The sequence below is a fragment of the Euprymna scolopes genome, chromosome 9 (assembly GCF_053919585.1).
Source record: "Euprymna scolopes isolate OS-2025 chromosome 9, ASM5391958v1, whole genome shotgun sequence".
In the NCBI taxonomy this organism is placed as follows: Eukaryota; Metazoa; Mollusca; class Cephalopoda; order Sepiida; family Sepiolidae; genus Euprymna; species Euprymna scolopes.
Window position 1 is genome coordinate 115,054,757 of NC_136490.1, and position 24,196 is coordinate 115,078,952.

The following is a 24,196-nucleotide window of genomic DNA, read 5'->3' on the forward strand; positions in this document are numbered from 1 at the left end:
GTGCCTGTGATCCAAGGTCGTTACTTATGTGTATGTGTGAGGAGGGGGGGAGAACTAGGTCTTCTGAAATAAGGGTAGGGGTGCTTTCATTCACTAGGAACCGATCCTGGGTCTGGCCATACCCTCATGGGGAGACAAATAAATAGAAACATTAAAAAAATCTTCTATACATATTTTTAAATAATATAAAGAATACCCGAAAAGACTGAAACGAAAAATCACAATACTAAAATCCAAGAATCCAAAAAATAAATATCAAAATAGAATGAAAGCACCCCTACCTTTATTTCAGAAGAGCTGGTCCCCCCTCCTCACACATACACATTAGTAACGACCTTGGATCACAGTCACCTTCATAGGGAAGCAAATAACCTCATAATACTATAAAACAGTACACACATTCTCAAACCAAAGAAAACACACACACACTACCCTACTCTAAAGGAAAAGAAAAAAAACACAAGCAGAACGAGAGAGCGAGAGAGAGAAACACAACACAGGAGTGACCACAGTCGAGGCCGCTGACCAATAAAAGAGTAATAAAAATTGAACATCCCAATGAATAGTAGACACTTACACCCATCTACCCCTTGGAAACACTTCAAATTAACTAAAAAATGCCATTTTTACATCTCCAACACATTTGAAAATAATTTCTGACAAGGACTCTTCACAGAACGTCTGAAACGCGCGTAAAAACGATTTCAATGACTTAAAAACATTATTACAATGATCCAAACATAATTCTCAATGAAAACCAAGACACGGAATAATAAAATAATGTTAAAAAATACACATTGTTGGTGACTACCCCCTTATTTAAATATACATCTTTCTTTCGTTGGAATTTCTTAACCCATTATATATATATATATATATATATATATATATATATATATATATATATATATATATATATATATATACAGGGTGGGGAAGCAAAATTTACAGTGTACTTTAAGTTTTCTTTTCTCAGTAAGAATTGCGCCACTTGTTTTAAAAGCTTACAAATATTGATGTCATAACTATATTTACCATTATTATCCATATCTTTTCAGAAATGTTTACCAGTATGAGCAATCAGGATGTCAAACGTCAATGACTGTGTGATTTCTGAATGCACACGTCTCACCGAAGGAGATATCAGGAATAGTTGGAGTATTTGAAAAATCAGTTTACAATGTAAAGAAGAAAATGACTATGAGCAATAATATTACTGGAAGTGGAGGAAACAACAAAAACATATATCAGAACTCTTGAATCTATCATTCAAAAAGATCCAACGAAATCTACGCGAAAAATGGCAAGTGAACTCAAGGTGGACAGCAAGACCGTTAGAAATGCAGTACAATATGACTTGAACTTAAGATCATATACAAGAAACAATTGTTGACAAATGCTCTAAAAGAAAAAAAAAAGACTTGAAAGATGCAAGAAAATTACAACCTTACATTGTAATGATCTTTTCTGACAAAAACATCTTCACTGTCGATGCTGTTCTGACCGGAGAAATGACAGATATATCACAGCATCAACAGCTGAGTTTAAAGGGACATTCATGACAAAACATCCTGCTCAGGTTATGGCTTTTGGTGGTGTAGCTTATGATGGAAAGAAGATGCCCATAAAATTCTACAAACCTGATGAAAAAATCAATGTTGACATTTACTATAAAACTTTGAGATATCAGGTATTGCCAAAACAAGCTATCAAAATAGAAATTATGTATGGACACAGAATTGTGCTCCTCCTCACACAGCTAGAAAAATTGAAGATTTCTGCAAATCAAATTTCTGCAAATCAAATTTCTGCAAATCAAATTTCATAATTCTTGGGAGTCATGTTTATGACCACCTTCTAGCCCAGCCTAAACCCCTCTGGATTATTCTATTTGGAGCGCTTTGGAACCAATAGAAAATTGCACAGCAACGTCGACTTCCTCAAATTTACTATTACAGATGAACGGAATAAGTTGTCTTCCGAGTATTTGAAGAAGACATGTGCAAGTTTCTGTAGACGTGTGAGAACAGTTATTGAGAAAGAAGGGAGGCACATTAAATAAAAACATTTTCTCTTATGCATTTTTGTGTGGCAAATAAATTCCCGTAACTATCTTAAAACGTAATTAGTCATACGGTGTTGTTAAAGTCTTTCCATAAAATATTCTAAATTTTGGTTCCACACCCTATATATATATATATATATATATATATATATATATATATATATATATATATATATATATATATATACTAGCAAAAGTACCCGTCGTTGACTGGGTTCAAAAACAGCCTACAGAAAATGGACTCTGATTTATGAAAGTATAAATATGATGAAAGTAAAAATAAAATAGATAAACCCCATAATTTATTATACCCTACCTGTTCACACTGAAACACTTATCACAATATCCTGTGGATCTATATTAAAAAACCTTATTAAACTTTGTGACATATTTCTATTCTATGGAGGTCAGGTGCGAACGAACACCCCATAATTTTATTATACAATAATTCTTTCAAACTGAAACATAATTATCAAAGTATACTTACGCAGATAGATATGAAAAGTCTTTATTAAAGTTTGTGCCTATTTCCATCCCATGAAGACCAGGCGCAAATGCAGATCCCACAATTTTATTATACTATCCCTATTTAAGTTAAAACATACTTATCAAAGTATTATTATGTACATCTATATCAAAAACACTCGTAAATGTTTTCTTTTTTAATTTTTAAATTTATTTCCATACTTTGTGGACCAGGCGCGAACGCAGACCCCACAATTTTAATGAACCACCGTTCTGGCAGATCAAACATACCCATGACTGTGTCTCGATAGATCTTCTATCATTATATGTAATCAGTCTTTTTATAGTCACCCATATAGAAGCCTATTCTTGACCAGACACACACACAGAGATTCAGCTTTATATATATATATATATATATATATATATATATATATATATATATATATATATATATATAACTCAAACTTTTACACAGTGATTAACTGTGTGTGGTACTGTTCTATAATACATTTGGAGGAAAATTACAAGTGTAAACCGGGATGCAGAAAAAATTTCAGCAGTAAACGGAATAAATTTATTTATATATTTAAGATTGACAGCAAATTATTATTGTTATTTATTTATATTTTAATTTCCCTATCGTAATTTTTGTGTAAATTGCCAGTATTATTTATTTACTATTTGTTTTTTTTTCTTATGCTAATTAGCTAGAATTTTTATATAGTGTCTATATACGCACAATCATACACACAGACATACTCACACGCAAATATTAGGTTGGTGCAAAAATGATGTCGTTTTTTGCACGTTCAGTGAATAATGGAGCTTCCAGGAAACGGCAAGTTTCCAATAAGTGAAGCGGGATGGCGGGAATACTGCGATTGGCAATTGTTATTGAATACGAAATATTCGACGAAGAAAAATATTATTGGGATGAAATATTCACTGGCAGATTTTAAAAGTTACAATAAATTATTAACAGGTTAAATATTCAATAAAATGTTAAATATTTATCTAAGAAAATAGATTTTGGGATGTGTGCATAATAATCAAATACAATTATAGTTTTACTCAAATGAAATCGTTACCTGGTTGGTGACGTCAGAGAATAAAAGAAAAATACTATTTTGAGAAAGATAACAACATAGTAAGATAGCGGATGAGGGCTTTAGTTCGGAAGAGATTTAATCACTTAAACTTCTTGGAAGTATTCAAGCGATGACCAAAGATTATGTAAGATCTCCAGAGACGCGCGTACTTCCGAGGGAAAATGGTAATAAATTTTATATGTAAAGGTGTGACTTTTCGGCTAGTTTTCCTTAGGAGGAGAAAATGCTTTTGCAGCGTAGCAAACAACCAAGAAAAGCAGGAAACGAAACTGATGTGCTCCACAGAAAATGGCATTCGTTTGTTAAAGACGAGACGCTTATTATCCTTTTATGAACTGCATCTATCCGTGTAAGTGTATATATGTAAACGTCATCATGCAGTTGGTCGCTCTAGGAAAAGTATATATAAAGACAAAAAAATTACAATAATACAAACTGACACGTATATACACTCGCATGCACTGGACGATATTAAAACATAAATGAAATATAGTAATTTCACAGTAGATTCCCTTTGAAAAGTACATTTTATATATGCATATTTTTTCATTTGAAATAAAATGTTATATATACGCCCAAACAAATTATGGGCGACTTTCTAAAATAAATAAACAAAGAATCGAGCTTCGATGCGTAGCCAATATTAACCCCGAATCTATTGTTTGAAAAAAAACAACAACAACAACAACAACAACAACAAATCTAAATTTATAAACGATAAAAATAAACAGTAAATTCATCTAGTGGCCTAACGGTTAATGCGCCGGACTGTGGAAAAATGGTCTGAAGTTCGATCCCTAGAGACAGTTGAGTAACGCTGATGAGAGTTAATTAACTCGAAACACGCGTGTACGTAGAGTACTGTTTTAAAAATAAATTTAAAAAATGTTATATATATATATATATGTATCTATATATATATATATACATATATATATAAACATATATATATATATGTAAAAGATTAGGCGTTTCCCGAAAATTAATGTGTAACCGTGTGTAACCCTGCTTTTACAGCTTCATGTTTGTTTATATAAATATATATATGTGTGTATGTATATGCATATATATGCATGTATATACACCCACACATATATATATATGTATGTATATACATATGTATGTATACCCACGCATATATATAAATATATATATTTGACTTTTTAATTTTGAAATATTAAATAAAGGAAAACGGTGACTAGAAATATCCGGTGCGAAAACATAATACTAAACTTCAAGATATGTTTTTTTTTTTATATTTTGTATTTATTGTCTTGTTTTAAAATAAGTAAACATCTTTTCAATTGTGTAAAAAAAGTGACACATTGACCTGTACACGTACATACATACACACACACACACACACACACACACACACACACATATATATATATATATAATTTTAGCGCGTGAAACATGATGTAATTATTTCCACAGTCAATCAAGGTTGCACCTCACAAGAGCCATGAAAGCCAATAAACCGGAAGTCCAAGACTCGCTTTTTGTTCTCATTTGGAATCCCGAACTCAGATGTGCCAGACTGATTAGCCCAAACGAGGTCGAAACTCGAGTCCAGGACTTCGGTTTGTTGGCTTTCATGGATCTTCTGAGCTGTGATGTTGATTAACTGTGGAAATAAGTATATATATATATATATATATATATATATATATATATATATATATATATATATATATATATATATATATATATACCGTTGGCCATGGAATAAAATTGCCCTCTATCAGCTAAATACTTGAAGGTTCCGTCCCTTGCTCGGAATGGCTGCTAGCCTAACCGCACTGAATAGCTGTGATTCAGTAATATATATATATATATATATATATATATATATATATATATATATATATATATATATATATATATAACGTTTTTTCCTATATGAACTTTTTAACAGAAGATTGTGTCATTGCACCTATCTTTACTGTCGGACATGTTTTTGTTTCACTCATGTTCATTTATATATATAAGTCCATCACCATCATCGTCATAAACATCAATGATACCAGGCGTTCTTAAAACGGTTTTCCCTCTATTAACTTTAAACAGAAGATCGTGCTCAAGATCTGCCCATTACAGTTATCGTTTTTGTCGGACATGTATTGTTTTTGTTTATGTATTAATTTATTTAAACTAATTTGCGCATGATTAGGTAAAAGCAAATTAATTAAATTAATTTGATTGATCCCATCATCACTCTCGTCGTGATCGCTGGGGAGTTCTGCCATTTTGGACGCTCCTTCGGTTTGGGATTTGCACGGACACCGCAACTCATGACCACCTTTTTTACGTGTCGTGTGTGTTGGGGTTGTTTTTATTTATTTATTGTTGGGGATCTGATAAAAAGTGTGTGTCCGGTGCTGTATAACTGAACCTCCACTTCCTTGTGGGCTAACGTTCTTTAACTAAAGGATAAGAGTGAGATGACCCTGACAGAAACCTCCAGAGAAGCTCAAGCCCTCTCAGCTGTTAAATGCATGACGCACCGGTCTATGGAATATGTTATGATCCCCAGCAACCTAACTCCCAGACATGGATCGAATAGCATTGGGGTGGAGAGAGCTCCAGTAAGCCGTGGTGAAGGCAACTCCTCTAGGAAAAGCAAATCTCTAATTTAAAAACGATAAAGCGGGAGACCAGTACCCGCATTGAGCTGGTCTGCAATTTGACTTGTTGTCTACAAAAAAAGTCCTGTGGTGATGGAAAAATTGTGACGTGTATAGGCCTGACAGGCTGAAAGCATGTAATAACTGATTTGTCATCATTATATGTATGTATGTATGTATATGTGTTCATTCGCCCTTTTTCGGGGTCAACGGCCAACTAGCACCGTGTGTGTATGTGTGTGTTGGGGTGGAGAGGACTCCTGAAAGCCGTGGTGAAGGCAACCTTTCTAGGAGAAGCAATCTCTGATTTAAAAAACCATAAAGCGGGAGACCAGTGCCCGCATTAAGCTGGTCTACAGTTTAACTTGTTGCTGGCTATCTTCCTCTTGCTTGTTGCTGGATTTCAACATTTTGAACCGAGAGAGAGACTTTGCTGTCGTACAAAGCTAAGACTCTGTAACATCATCTGTGTATAGATACTCCCTCAGGCATTTGTCTATAAAAATGGTCATGTGGCGATGGAAAAGTTGTGACGCGTGGATGCTTGAAATGCTGAAAGCATGTAATAATGATCTCAATGGCCGTCTTCAGTATTATGCCTGCTTGAGCGTGTGAATTCACCAGTAGGACTAAAAGAAAAAGTCATTTTTGGGCTCATTGACTTTAAGTGTCTGAGGGAGTGGCACTCGTCTGACAAGACGTTGCAATCATCATGTATATGTGTATCTGTGTATCCGTGTATGTATATTTATATATATATGGGTATGTACATGTATGTATATGTATGTATATATATATGTATATATTTGTATGTACATGTGCATGCATATGTGTGTATACATGTGCGTATATGTATATGTATGTGTATATATGCATATATATGTATGTGTATATATATGTATGTGTATTGTGCGTATGTGTGTCTGTATGTATATACGTGTACGTATATGTATGTGTGTATGTATATGTATGTATGTGTATATGTGTATGTGTATATATGTGTATGTATGCATATGTATGTGTGTATGTATGTGTGTATATATTTATATGTGTGTATATGTGTATATGTGTGAATGCATGTGTATGTACGTATGTGTATGTATGTATGTATGTATATCAGTCGTAGTAATCCTCACGAATCGTCACCACTGACTCTGATTCTGAACAACTTAGCCATGCTAATGTCCGCCATGTCCTTCACGTTGGCTGACATTCTTGTTTTTGTTCTTTCCAAGTTTTCATTTGCGAGGAGTTGTACCAAATAGCAGATATTTTTTTAGGGTGTCTGTTTTAGCTACATTTCCCCAAAATCGAAATTTCCTGTTATTGATGTTGTTCATGTGTGCTAGAACATGCCATAACTATTATGCACTATGATAGCGAGACATATGTAAGACCATAATCGGAAATATATATATGCAGTTGTATAAGTTATTAATACAATAGATTATAATAAAAAAATATATAAAAATAATTAAATTAAAAAGGCATTATGTTTGTGGACAGAATCTGCAATTTGTCATTGGAATGTAACTTTATCTATATATTTTTTTACACAGGCATCACCACATTATCAAGGCCAAGAGGCCACTGAAGGATAAGGGTTAAAGAGTGTACAGTAGAAATTGTAAAATATAGTAATCATTAGTAATGGAAATTAGGCAAATTTGTTAACTCATATGGAACGGCTCATCAAGAACTTGTTTACGTTAGACTTGAAGACAACCATATTGTACTCAGCCGGAAAGCAGGAAAACGGAAGACAATTCCACAGGCGTGCAGTTCTAAGAAAGAAGCTTTGTTCATGGAATCCACGTTTAGGTTTAGTCACAGATAAAGAGTGGGGGGGGAATTATTGATAGTGTTTTCAGCTAGACGAGTGTTTCTTGTGAAAGTTTGGCGAGGGGGGACTATAGACTGAAGCTCAGTCAAACACTTTCCATGAAAATAACGATACATCAGAGACAAGCTCGCAACATCTCTTCTGTGAGATAGAGGTTGCAGGGAAGAGAAAAGGACATATCCTACGAGGCTACGAAGTCTATTTTGAGCTCTATCAGGCAGAACAAGTTCTTTCTAGCAGCTCCTGCCCAGATGTGGCAACAGTATTCCATCCTTGGACGTACCTGGCTCTTATATAGATAGAGAATTGCATCAGCAGTGAGATATCTACTGGATCGAAAGAAAGATTCCACAATTTTTCCAGCGGCCCTGGCAACAGATTTGATGTATGTGTTCCATTTAAGATCAGGAGTAATTGTCAAGCCCAGAAGCTTGTCAAAACTTGAGGCTTCCTGAAGACGAGAGCCATTTATTTCAATTGATGCCAGCTGTGGATCAGAATGTTGATGATATAAAGAGAGAAGCTTGGTTTTATATGCATTAAAAGTAACCAGCCACTCCTTTCCCCATTGTACCACGTGCTCAAAGTCAGAGGGGAGAGGATTGAAGAGAACTTGGTCGTTTACTGTCTTAGATGTGCTACCATAAATGGTAGTATCGTCAGCATAAATGTCTACAAATGATGTAAGGATGTGATTTGGAAGATCATTAATGTAGACCAGGAAAAAAGTTGGGCCCAGGATGAACCCCTGATGGACACCAGCATTAATAATGTGAGCTTCTGATTTTTGCCCCTCAACTACTACTCTTATGAACCTATCAGAAAGAAATGATTTAATAATTGAGAAGACATTTCCAGCTATACCATGGCTAGAGATCTTGTGAAGTAAACCTTTATGCCATACCCTATCAAAGGCCTTAGATATGTCAAGAGCAATTGCCCTAGAAAGGTTGCCTCCGTCGAGAGATTTGCTAATCCTATGAGATATAACTGTAAGCACATGTGCTGTAGATCTATCAGAACGGAAACCATATTGAGTGTCACTAAGAAGGTTATTTTTGTTGAGATGGTTGATTACTTCTCTAACACTAATTCCAGCAACTTACTCATGACGCACATGAGACTTATTGGCCTGTACTGAGAGGGGGATGAGCGATCACCTGAATTCTTAAATACAGGGCATACTGATGAGATTTTCCAGGGAGATGGGAAGCTATTCTCCTTAAGACAACGTTTAAATAGTTTTGTAAGTATGGACGCTAGTTCTGGTTGAAGTTTTTGGAGTACCGTAATTGGAATACCGTCAGGGCCAGTTGCTTTACTGGAATCAAGGTTTTTGATTAGCTTGGCAACATCTTGTACAGATATATGTATATCACATAGAGTGTTTTCTGATACAGGAGGAAATATTGGGGGTTGCCGGCCTTCGTCGCAAAGGGTAGAATTAGCTGTAAAGTTCTTGGCAAAGAGTTTGGCTTTGTCTGAAGCTGACAAGATTACCTCAGGTCCATTGATGATAGTTGGGATAGAGCAAACGCTTTTGTTCAGGGTTCTGTTTGCTATTTGCCAGAAACTGGTGGGAACCAAGCCGCTGCTCAGCTACTTTGGATCTGACAGATTGAGCATACAGCTCTCGTGCGTTCTTTATTACTTTCTTACAATGGTTGCTGGCAGTCCTGAAAGCGGCTTTAGTTTCCATACATCTATTACGTTGGAAGCAGTGGAAAAAGTGATTTCTGTGCGCAATGGCAGCAGCACATTCAGGAGAGAACCATGGCTGGCTGTTGGGTTTTTGCTGGAACATTTTCGAGGGTATGAAACGGTCTATACCTACAATTAAGCATTTCGTCAGGTCTGATACTATAGAGGACACATCCTTTTAAACATGGAACGTAGAGGTAGATCCGATATTAATGTACGGAAGCTATCACAGTCAGCCTTAGTATATCGATATACTGTACGATGGAGAGGAACGTCTCGGGACTTATTACATTTCATTTTTATCTTAATTGATACAACAGAGTGGTCGGAAGATCCAAGAGGAAAGGAGAAACTGAACATAGTTCAGGGCAAGTTGTGAGAAAAAGGTCTAGTAGGCTCGCATACTTGCCGTCATTGTCGGGCACACGGGTGGGTTCGTGAACAATCTGAGTGAGGTCATAAGCAATGAAGAAATCATGACAGAACCTCCCCTTATCATCGGTCTTGTTTGAGTGGGTCAACCATTCCACGCTGTGAACATTGAAGTCTCCACATACGTGAATGTTAGCTGAAGGATAAGCAGATAGGACTTGGTCAATTTTCTCAGATATGCTTTCAAAGATAGTAACTCCGCTGTTGTGTGGGCGATAGAGAGTAAATATAAATGCAGTAGTGTGAGCTAATGCACCCCGGAAGCACGTATAAGGTAAGTTAGGATCCTCTCTGGAGATGTCCCTACCACATGGAAAGTCATCTTTAATATAGGCACATATTCCATGCCCATGGCGATCTTGGGGGTCAGATTAAGAAGTTAAGTTAGAGTATCCTTTAATTGCGAACTCTTCTAGGGAAATAGCCTGTCCAATGCCAGTTTCGCTTAAAATAAAAGGTCTGGTTTAGTCTCCTGTAATTGGGTTTCAACCTCTGGAAGGTTAGAACGTAGACCCCTGATGTTGGAGAAGGAGACATGCTAGTAGGGGGTCTACGATCGAAGTTGGAGAAGTTTAATCGTGTATTTTTTCTTGCAACTTCTCATGATGGAATTTTGGAATTTGTGGACAAGGTCGTCAGATTTACTATTTTTTACTATTTGATAATATATATATATATATGTGTGTGTGTGTGTGTGTGTGTGTGTGTGTGTGTGTGTGTGTGTGTGTACATTCAAGGAAATCTGCATTGGGGAAGAACACACTATTTTAGTGCTATTTTGCTTCGTTTTAATATAATGCGACGAACAAAAATATGCTAGCGATGTATAAAGTCGAAACATTTAGATTTTAAACAAATAAATAATTGTTTATTTCATATTAAAAAATACCTCTGTTTTGTTGGCTTATAAACGTAAAACTTTTATATTTCAATTAAAATTTTAGAAACAATTACATCTTGGGAACACAATCTAACTATACATATATATATATATATATATATATATATATATATATATATATATATATATATATATATATATATATACCGGTCAATTTAGTTCTCATGCATAGATAATCGTATAACGATTAGATCACTGTCTGACTGACGTAAATGAACATTTAAATTTAAAATGTTTAAATTCAACGTTATTTCACGCGGTTAATGGTAGCCGAATGGATACGGTCTCTGCTAATCGAGCCAGATGGTTCGTGTTGCCGGGTTCGAATCATTCGACTGGTTTGAATCGTGACACCCTGCACTGAAGATCCCCGAAAGGATGAAACACTAGTGTCTGTAGATATTTAATTATTATAGTAAAATAATAATAATAATAATAATAATAATAATAATAATAATAATTGTGTATATATATATATATACACACACACTCTCTCTCTCTCTCTCTCTCTCTCTCTCTCTCTCTCTCTCGGGCAGTCCGTCGATTTGGACGATGATGCGGAGATCGGTTAGTGTCCGTGTTGAAGGTGCGATATGAATTCGATCGGAGCTCTGAAACCCCGGCCGCAGATGTGACACCTGATGGCAGAAAATTCGAGTAGTGGCGCCCGTAGTCACGCTCTTTTTGCTTCTCTTCATGGATCACGCCGCGGCTTCCAGTCCATCAAACCTGCTGGTACGCCCTCACAACATCGCCACAGCATTTTCACCTCTCTCCCAGCCTAGACAAAGTAGGACTAAGCAGCTTGCCCAGTAATGCTAGCACCCTCTCCGATGAAAGCAAAAGTACAGAGGAAAAGGACGGACCAGGACAGTCTGCACATACAATCAGCCGCATCCGATGGTCAAGGCAGAACCGAGTCGAGTTGTATATCACTGGTTCATCGCTGCGCAAGCCGTTAGGATTCCTTCCTCATCCGCCAAGAGCATCGTTGACTAGGCTTGGTTTTTTGTGACCTTAAATAGGGGGGGGCTAGTGGGTACTACACCTTGCCCAAGAGTGACCCAGCACTGCAACGACTAAGGGGTAGTGACATTCTCCCCCAAACCTGGTCCTGGTCCAGGGTATGACGTTAAACTACATCTGGCAACGAGACCCTGGTGCAGGAGCTCCAGGGTATATATATATATATATATATATATATATATATATATATATATATATATATATATATATATATATATATAGTTTCTATTTGTATATATTTCTTTTATATTTTAACGAAGTATTGAGAAAGATAAGTGTTAACTTAAGATTTACTCCTTTACACAATAATTCTTTTTCTGTTTAGCTTGGCGACCTCATGCACGGATTCAATATTGTTCAACCTTTGTGGTTGGGTACAACATGTAGTAACATTTTAGTGCTGGGACAGAAGTGAACACTATTTCGTGTTTAATACTATACGCTTTTTGGCAAAACGACTCAGCCAGTAGTCAAACAAAATTCAAATAATATTAAAATAAGATTTGAAAACGCAGTTATGTTTAGGTAATTTAACTTTCCAAGACAATTTCGACAAAACAAATTCCAGATACGAAACTAACATAGAATCAAAACAATATGGCAGGAACAGAGCTAATTAGTCCAGAATAGAAAAAAGAATAAAATAAAGAAATAATGAATTTTTATTTAATAAATTAGAGAAAAATATTAGTAAAATATATTAAGTGAACATAGGTAATTGGTGGCAACGTTAAATGGTAATTCGATTGAAAACATTTTTTTAAATACAGATACGAAATTGTAAATATAAAAATCTTTAACAAACAGAAACAAAAAACCTTTAAAGGAAGAGATGTAAGTAAAAAAAAAATTCTCATTGTTTTCCTTAAAAGGGAAATGGATTATTTTATTTTTATTTTTTTTTTTTTTACACAGTGATCACCACTTATCAAGGTCCGGAAGCCACTCAGATATAAGGGTTATTGCAAGTACATTACGTTAATGAGGAGATTTGCTGAAGTGTTTACTTAAGGGGGCGGTTCATTAGGAATTTGTTAACATTGGACTTGAAGACATCCAAGTTGTAGTCCGGAGGGAAGCAGGCAGACGGAACAGAGTTCCGCAGGTGTGCAGTTCTAAGAAACAAGCTTTGTTCATGGAATCCGCGTTTTGATTTAGGCACAGATATAGAGTGGGGGAAATTTTTCACAGTGGATTCAGCTAGACGGGTGTTTTTCGTGAAAGATTGGCGAGGGGGGACCAGAGATTGGAGTTCAGACGAGCATCTGCCATTGAAATAACGATAAAACAAGGACAGGCTCGCAACGTCTCTTCTGTGGGAGAGAGGTTGCAGGGTAGAGAAAAGGGCATCCCCCACTAAGCCACGAAGTCTATTTTGTACTCTGTCAAGGCAGGATAGGCTGTTTTTAGCAGCTCCTGCCCAGATATGGCAACAGTATTCCATCCTTGGACGTACTTGGCTTTTATATAGATAGAGAATTGCATCAGTAGTGAGATATCTTTTGGAGCGGTAGAAGGATCCCACCATCTTTCCAGCGACCTTGGCAACAGACTTGATGTACGTGTTCCATTTCAGATCAGGAGTAAAGTTCAAACCCAGAAGCTTTTCAAAACACGGGGCCTCACCCAGACGAGAGCCATCCATCACAATTGATGCCAGCTGGGGATCAGAGCGTTGATGATGTAAGGATAGGAGTTTGGTTTTGGATGCATTAAAGGTAACCAGCCACATCTTCCCCCACTGAACCACGCGCTCGAGATCAGAGGAGAGATAATCAGAGAGAACTTTGTCATTTACAGCCTTTGATGTGTTGCCGTAGATGATCGTGTCATCAGCATAGATGTCAGCGAATGATTTAAGTATGTGTTTAGGGAGGTCATTGATGTAGATCAGGAAGAGAGTTGGGCCCAGGATTGACCCCTGAGGGACTCCAGCATTTATATTGCAGGCCTCCGATTTTTGTCCATCTACCACTACTCTTATGAGCCTATAGGAGAGAAATGATTTAATGATTGAGAAAACATTTCCAGTTATACCGTAGCTGGAAATCTCGTGAAGTAGACCCTTATGCCATACCTTGTCGAAGGCCTTTGATATGTCAAGAGCAATTGCCCTAGAAAGGAAGCCTTTGTCAAGAGATTCACTAATCCTGTGGGATATAACCGTCAGCACATCTGCGGTAGATCTTGCAGAGCGGAAACCATATTGTGTGTCACTAAGAAGGTTATTCCTGCTGAGGTGGTTGACTATTTCTCTATTTAATATGGATTCCAGCAACTTACTCATAACACACAGGAGACTTATAGGTCTGTATTGAGAGGGAGATGACTTATCACCTGAATTCTTAAATACAGGGCAAACTGATGAGGTCTTCCAGGGAGTCGGAAAGCACTTCTCCTTAAGGCAGCGCTTAAATAGTTTCGTAAGTATGGGATCAAGTTCTGGTTGAAGCTTTTTTAACACTATAATTGGGATGCCATCAGGGCCAGTTGCTTTACTGTAATCTAGGTTCTTGATTAGCTTGGCGACCTCATGCACGCATTCAATATTGTTCATTGTAAAAGTGTTGTTTTTTTCACAACGTCTGATGAGAGGCCGTTTTTATGAAAATTTTCGAAGGATGTAGAGTTTGAACTTGTCCGAATGGTCTTGAAACAAGTGTAACGAACGATGAAATACACTATTTGGTGCAATTCATTCTTTGATGTCTTGATATTGTTAAAACAATATATTAATGCTCAATTACAAAAGATGGTAATTTTGAAGCTTACAATTTAAGGCATCTCATTCTGACTTAAAACTTATTGGTATATGAACGGTTACAGAATTATCAATTATATAAATTCAATAAAATTCGGTATACTATAAATAAGATATACAGGGTGTCCACAAAGTCTGGCTGCATAATCTACATGGTGTCCACAAAGTCTGACTACATAATCTAAAGGGTGTCCACAAAGTCTGGATACATAATCTAAAGGGTGTCCACCAAGTCTGGCTACATAATCTACAGGGTGTCCACAAAGTCTGACTACATTAAGTAGCCAGACTTTGTGGACATATATACATACATATATATATATATATATATATATATATATATATATATTAGCAGTTGACTCGGTTCAAAAACAGCCTACAGAAAATGGGCTCTGATTTATGAAAGTATGATAGGTTACGAAAAGGAAGGGTTGTAAAGAGATAGCTTCGAAGTCGGGGGTATCAAAACCAAAGCAAAATATGATGAAAGTAAAAATAAAATAGATAATCCCCATAATTTATTATACCATACCTGTTCACACTGAAAATATTCTGTGGATCTATATTAAAAAACCTTATTAAACTTTGTCACATATTTCCATTCTATGGAGGTCAGGTGCGAACGAACCCCCCATAATTTTATTATACAATATTTCTTCAAACTGAAACATAATTATCAACGTATACTTAAGCATATAGATATGAAAAGTCTTTATTAAAGTTTGTGCCTATTTCCAATCTATGGAGGGCAGGCGCGAACGCAGACCCCACAATTTTATTATACCATTCCTATTTAAGTTAAAACATATTTATCAAAGTATTCTTATGTACAGCTACATCAAAAACACTTGTAAACTTTTTTTTTATTTTTAATTTTTTTTATTTCCATACTTTCTGGACCAGGCGCGAACGCAGACCCCACAATTTTAATGAACCACCGTTCTGTAGGATCAAACATACCCATTCCTGTGTCTCGATACATCTTCTATCATTATATGTAATCAGTTTTTTTTTTAATAGTCAACCATATAGGAGCCTATTCGTGACCAGACACACACACATTCAGCTTTATATATATATATATATATATATATATATATATATATATATATATATATACCATTTAATTGGCACTATATATAAAGATCTTCCATGGGTACCTTCGATTTCACAAAAACTCGAAAATCAGTTTGGATACCGACATTCTCTAAACATCTATTAAAGAATTTTATTTGGTACCTTAGCCCTAACAGCTCACTTTTAAACTTCTCCCTGAAACAGAAGGCATCGATAGATGATCAAACCAATATATAGCATGCATCAATTTAAATATATATATGTGTGTGTGTGTGTGTGTGTGTGTGTGTGTGTGTGTGTGTGTGTGTGTGTGTGTGTGTGTTATATGATTCGTGGCTATTGTAATGCTTAATAAAGACATTCTGGTGTAACTCCCCTTTTATCACGAAGAGTTAAACGTTTCAGCGACCCGAGAAATTGTGCTGAATAGGCGAGTGATTTACAGGCTGCGGAATGTTATAGAATAAGAAAGCCAACAAGCCAAATCTGCATCACAAAGGGTGAACGAGAAAGACGAAGTCCAAAATAAAATAAATAAGTAAAAGAACGAAAATTAAATGAAAAACGTACAACCTACACTAAAATATTTCGCCGACAGGAGAAAAATTTTAGGGAAAGAGAAATATTCGAGATAGAACCTTAAAACATCCCAGCATCTATTTTTATCGCACGTCATATGGGACTTTGTTAAATCTGATATATCCTCTACTTTATAATAAGTATCAACGTGTGTTTATTTTTGCAATCTCATGGAAATAAATATAATGTTTCCGTCGCATCACACATATGCTAACGAGTAAAACACATGATTTTTCCTAGACTTAAATTTCAAATGCTAACAAATGCGATATAATTTATAGCAAGTCAGTCAACCCCCATTTTCTTAAATGAATTTGTAAAGAAGGTACTCCTTTTTTATATAATCAAACATAATAATAATAATAATAATTTATATATCAAATATTAAGTTATTGACTATGATGTTTTTGTGTTAGTCCTAACACTAGATGTGCATAATTTCTTATCCGTCGTTTTAAGGGAAATGTACAATAATAATAATAATAATAATAATAATAATAATAATAATAATAATAATATACTAGATAATGTCGCTGGCGTTTTCCGAGAATAACTACTTTCATTCCCTCTTTTAAACTTTTTGGTTTGACGTCATCTGACGTCATTTATGATGTCACAGTATATATATACAGGGTGACACAAAATAAAACGGGCCCCAACTCTAATTAGGCCCCATTTCTTAGTGTTTTGGTCCGAATGAAATTAAACTTTGGTCATATCTAGTTTATTATATTCAAAACATCACATCAAAACACTAGGATCTTTGTGCCTTTTTTTCTCTCTGTTGACTGTAAAATGCTCAGAAAAACAATTGAATGGTTCTGCTTTTTTTGGGTCACCCTTTATATATATATATATATATATATATATATATATATATATATATATATATAACATATGTATACATTTATATATATTATACAAATATAAGCTAGGAAGTCATTTTGAACAAACAAACAAACAAGCAGACAGGAATATATATTTATTATAATTATATATATATATATATATATATATATATATATACGCGTGTGTGCGTGTGTGTGTGTGTGTGTGTGTGTGTGTGTGTGTGTGTGTGTGTTTATAAAAGTATTATAAGTCCTTCACAAATAGGATTGGGTCTCTTTAAGGTCTCATCGTAATGCAATGTTCGGTCATCTGCTGAACACTATCTAACAAGTTTCTCTTTTTCATTATATATAGAGCTGAATTTTCTTTTATTTTCTGTGAAAATTCATGGTGGTCAAGGGGTTGAATACCAGGCTGTATAGATAGAAGGAAGTGTCTATTCGTACCTGTATGTGAAGTAAATTATTACTTTTTCACTATTCCGGCAGTTTCAATAAAACTAGTAGGGAAGAATATGAGAGTATTGTTATTTATAGAAAATATACCGTGAAATCATAAACTGCAGGAACCGCTCCAAAAGTAATGCTTTCTATTTTCATTCCGCCCGCATGGATCGGAGAGGATTGCAAATTGATTGTTAAGATGGCTGTACTAATGCAGTCGTGACCTTAATGCTCCATCTATTTGCTTCAGATATTGACTGCCTGAGACTCTACTGAAGAAGCCCCTTTCATGGACGTGCGTCAGAAGCAGAGATGCGTCATTGAAGTCCTGGTAAAAATGCGTTGAGAACAGTAGTCGAAAAATAAATTCTGGGGCATAAAGCTCGCTTATTTTAATTGGTACCATTCCTGTCTTCGTAGCGGAGAGCACATACAGTGCTAAGAATTCCCAAACGGTTACCCATCTGGTACTCACCAGACTCAACGTTACTTAACTGCGGTGATCTGACGAGAACTGGTGTGTCAACGCGATTAGACTGTAAATATTAAAAAAAAAGTTTATAGTAAACACAAATATCCTTGTATATAGATTTACATATGCGTATATATATTTGTTTAAAAAGTTTTGCCTGGCAAACTCCTCCGTCAGTTTTTTTTTGTTTGTTTGTTTAGAGGCATGAGACTTAATATACAGAGTATTCGAACCCATGCGAAACTTTACATTTAGGTTTTAGTCGGGGAAAATCGGTGCAAATATGTGAAAATTAAAAACAAATGGAATTTGCCAGGTTATGGTCGAACACGGCATTACCAATATGCATGCATAACGTAATAGCTATTAGTTCATGTTTTAATTTTTAGCCTTGCAGCAAATATGTCTTCATAGCTCAGGCATTAACGTCAAAGGAAGAAGTAAATCGTAACTAAAAGTTTCGGTTTCGATTTTGGGTGGTGGCACACGAGTCATTTTTTTTTTTTTTAACTTTTTAAATCATTACTATATATTGGGTCCAATATAATATCATAATAAATACGAAATCTGCATTAATCACAATATCAGATTTAAGCGTATTTTTTGACCGGGCAATGCCGCGCAGCCTGCTAGGGTAATATAGATGTGTGTGTGTGTGTGTGTGTGTGTGTGTGTGTGTGTGTGTGTGTGTGTGTGTGTGTGTGTGTGTGTGTGTGTGTGTGTGTGTGAAGGGAGATAGGAGGAGCAATCGGTGATGGGGAAAATAAACAAACAAGCAATACATAGAAACACACAGAGAAACAAGTTTGAGAATAGTTCATGTAGTTTTTGCAAAATACTTGCTGGTTCATGGCAAATTAAAATGGGTCAACTACCATCTTTTTATGGCAACGCTCACCAAAGCGACGCACATTTTGTCCGTAAGTGCGATAAATGGATGAATTAAACGCGTATCACCTAGGAGAACTAAACGATCCATTCAACAAAAGCACATTGCCCAACAACTAGATCTATACTAATAAATCAGAAAACACACATCGGATAAATAGCATCTATACAGATACATGAAGATTATTATGAAGATAATTGAATACAATACTTATTATGAATAAATATATAATATAAATAAATATTATAAATAAATACTTATGATAAATAATGCTTATTATAAATAATACTTATGATAAAAACGATATATATTATAAAAACTACTTATTATATATAATACTTATATAATACATATTACTTGTTAAAAATAAATACTTATTATAAATAATGCTTACAATAAAATACTTATAATAAATAATACTTGTTATAAATAAATACTTATTATAAATAATATTTATAATAAAAAATCCTTATAATAAATAAATACGTGTTATAAATAAATACTTACTATACATAATACTTATAATAAAAAGTACTTATTATAAATAATAAATATTATCAATAAATACTTACAATAAATAAATACTTATAATAAATAAGTACTTATTATAAATCATAGTTTTTATACTTATTATTATACTTATTAAATACTTATTATAAATAATACTTATAATAAATAAATACTTATTATAAATAAATACTTATTATAAATAATACTTGTTATAAATAATACTTATAATAAATAAATACTTATTATAAATAAATACTTATAATATAAATAATAGTTGTTATAAATAATACTTATAATAAATAAATACTTATTATAAATAAATACTTATTATAAATAATACTTATAAATAATACTTATAATTAATAAATACTTATTATAAATAAATACTTATAATAAATAATAATTATAATAAATAAATACGTATTATAAATAAATACTTATCATAAATAATACTTATAATAAATAAATGCTCATTATAAATAAATACTTATCATAAATAATACTTATAATAAATAAATACTTATTATAAATAAATACTTATCATAAATAATACTTATAATAAATAAATACTTATTATAAATAAATACTTATCATAAATAATACTTATAATAAATAAATAATTATTATAAATAAATACTTATAATAAATAATAATTATAATAAATAAATACTTATTATAAATAAATACTTATCATAAATAATACTTATAATAAATAAATACTTATTATAAATAAATACTTATCATAAATAATTATAATAAATAAATAATTATTATAAATAAATATTTATAATAAATAATAATTATAATAAATAAATACTTATTATAAATAAATACTTATCATAAATAATACTTATAATAAATAAATACTTATTATAAATCTTAATTGTTCTATATATTATTATACTTATTAAATACTTATTATAAACAATACTTACTATAAATAAATTATATTCATGTTCAAAAAGTAAAGCCTCCTATGTTTTATTCCGTCCGATTAGACTAGAGAGAATTGCATACTGTATTGGTATTATGATTGAACTTATGCATTCATAACCTGAAAATGTCATCTCTCTCTTACAGATATTGACGGTTTTAGACTCTAAGAAAGCAACGCCTGTCATGGACGTGCGTCAGAAACAGAGATACGTCATTGAATTCCTCACAAAAATGCATTGAGAATGCTTGTGACTATATACAAAATTCTCAAAAGTCGGTGGTTTTAATGATATCATATTCGTCTTTGTAGCTCTTCAACTTTTTTTGACAAAAAATATAGGAAACATTACTTTTGTGACGACTCTCGTGCGGCAAAGCGTGCTCCGGGTGCCATGCACAACCAATTGGAAAAAAAAATGTTCATTGAGAAAAGTGATAACTATATTATTAAAAATTTGTCAGGGATTCAATGATGCATTTCTGCTTCTGGCGCACGTCCATGACAGGAGTTGTTTTGTGAGAGCCTCACACCGTCAATATCTGCAACACAGAGATGGAAATTTCGGGTCACGAATCAATAAAAGTTCATTCATCATAACACTACAATTTGCAATTTCATCTGCTCCATTCTGGGGGGGGGAATATAATATTTGAAGCATTACTTTTGGAATGCCCCTTATAATTGTGCCATCGCAGTAATAGCTGAGGATATTAGTTTTGAGGTTCACTAATTTCACATCAAGTAGCTTCGCTGTCCATTTTAAAAATAAATTGACAATATATCTTAATGATATGAACATTTCTTATTAAATTCCATGTTTGTGTTTCAGGAACCCTGTTGATTCAAAAGGCGATGCTTTGAATGAACGCCTAAGAAATGCTTATTCTTCAAGAAAAAGCGCAACGTGCATTATTATTAATTGAAACAAAATGTAATATCTTAACTCAACAAGATTACCCAACATAGTATGGAAAAGATCTTGGCTGATTCTATTGCTTCAGGACTCCAGTGGAAACCTTGCATCTAGTCAGCTAACATAATTTCTAAATTCAGGCATAACAACTACGAGAATCAGTGACAAGGCAAATCAGTTATTACACTTTAGTATTTCTTTTGTGAAGCAGTTTATTGAAAATAAAATTATAAAAGACATTATTAAAAAGTATAAATAAAAATTAACAAAATTATATAGATAAACATGAATTAACCATTATTGGATTCTACGCCGTAAGCTAGTAACTAAGCTAGTTTATTATAACTTTTTGTTTTATTAATATCAGAAGAAATAGTTTAAAGATAGAGTATGGGTCATACATTTGGGGAAGTGATTTGGTTAAAAATTAACTTCACAATCGAGTTGGAGAATTCATCATAATTAAGTTAATACTTTTTCTTAAATAATCCTAAGACAACAAAAGAATTCTATGCTTAATCATTTTAAATATTATATTAAGCAAACATGATTATGACAAACCAAACCCCCGCCTGGAGACGATCGATAGAGTCAGTCAAAAGTACGGGGTGTAACGATAAAATAGTCGTCCTAGAAAAGACATGATTGCATTTCGTTTGATGACTTTTTTTTCTACACCATCTACCAATTGGTCAGTTCTGAACAACTCACAATAGCGATAGGAGCCTTCTATCATATCTGAAAGTGACAATGCTCAACGGATGAGACCGGAGATGCGCCGTTGTACATCTCATGCTCTATACCGATCCAAGTTATGACAACAGAACCATTGCCAAGACCTTTAAAATGCATCGTTGGTTTGCCACAAATAACAGAGACGTGCCCTGGGTGACGAAAACAAAGTTTCTGACCACGGTTAGGGTCTATAGTTTGGTTTCAAGCGAGAGTCACATCATGTCACCTCACATCTTCGAAGTCGGCTTGAAAGTCAACACCAAATGCTGATGTGCTGAAGAGTGTGAGGATCCCCTGGTGCAGTCACGTGGCCGCGGGCAGACCCTGGCTCTGGCAGCAAGATTCGGCGCCGGTCCAAAAGACCCAGGTTTGACTTCAATAAGAGGGCTACGAGTTTGTACCCTTCTCTAACTGACACTCCCTCCTCCCACAACCTGAACACGCTGGACTAATTCGTTTGGTCATATGTCGAGAACATCACCAACATGACCTTCTACAACACCAAAGCCAGCCTGATTGCCGTTATCCGACGAGTATTCATCGAGCTCCCGCCAGCGTTCGTGGAAAAGGTACACTCTCAGTTCCGGACCTGTATCAAGGCGCTGATTGAGGTTGAAAAAAACAATATATATAGCGCTTCCCATGTGTGGCTACCAAATTGGTTAAAGGGAAAATTATTCCCTACTCGCATTTAGGTAAAAATGCACTTTCATAAATAATTGAATGTATTCAAAACGTATCGCAAAAACAACAACAAATAATATATATATATATATATATATATATATATATATATATATATATTGGGACATAATTATCTCTCTATCTCTCTCTTTTTCTTTCTCTCCCTCTCTGTCTCTCTCTCTTTCTCCCTCTCTCTCTCCCTCTCTCTCTCTCTCTCTCTCTCTCTCTCTATATATATATATATATATATATATATATATATATATATATGAATTTAGGAAAACTCATCCCCAGAAAACTCGTCTCGGGAAAACTCGTCTCCGGAAAACTCGTACCCGGAAAACTCGTACCCGGAAAACTCTTCCTCTTTTACTAGGTAGGAAAACTGGTCCCTTATTGAATTAAATATCGATTGAAAACACATTTTATTACTGTTCTTGAAGAAGATATTATCTTTAAAAGAGAATACACATCCGATAATATTTTAAAAAAATATTTTTACTTGTTTACTCTTGTTTAAAAAAAATTAAATTAATTTTTCTAAGTTTTCGTTTTCTACCTAGCTTTGAAAGTTTTTGGTCTTTCAACTTTTTTTAAAGAGTTTATTTAGTTTAAAAAAAAAAGAAAGAAGTAATGTCGAGTATTACTTATGAACAAAAAATGTCCGACATAAGAGGATCACGTTTTAGGAGGATAATTGCTTAAAAATAGAAAATTAAAGAAAATATTTAGGTAGATATAGTTTTAAAACGAGCCCCACCTCCCAAAATAAATAAATAAATAAATTTGTATATTTTTAGGTAATAATGCACATCCCATAATATTTTAAAAATATTTTTACATGTTTATTGTTAAAAAATTAAATTGATTTTTCTAAGTTTTTGTTTCCTACCTAGCTTTATAAGTTTTTGGTGTTTAAACTTATTTTAAAGATTTTAAAAAGAAATAACAAGTAATGTCGCACTCGACATTACTTAGTAAATAATAGTTTTTAAAGCGCCTCCCCCACCTCCAAAACAAAATAAATTTGTATATTTTTAGGTACTGCACAAGTGCCCCCGAAATGACTTTTAAACGATACCCTCCCCTCCCGATGTTAAGAATGGCTTTCCAAATAATAACGTTATTATTTCAGCGTGGTACCAAAATTACATAAGACCGTGTTTTCTTTTTTG

At 34.0% G+C, this 24,196-nt stretch overlaps 1 long non-coding RNA gene across 1 annotated transcript in view; it reads left to right on the forward strand.

Moving 5' to 3' along the window:
- The window catches only part of LOC145284805 (uncharacterized), a 212,462-nt gene extending 210,258 nt beyond the window's left edge, over positions 1 to 2,204 (forward strand). Inside the window, exon 5 of the long non-coding RNA XR_013868885.1 lies at positions 1,059 to 2,204. This is a non-coding gene — a long non-coding RNA (uncharacterized LOC145284805). The remainder of the gene's footprint in view (positions 1 to 1,058) is intronic.
- Positions 2,205 to 24,196: the final 21,992 nt, after the last annotated feature.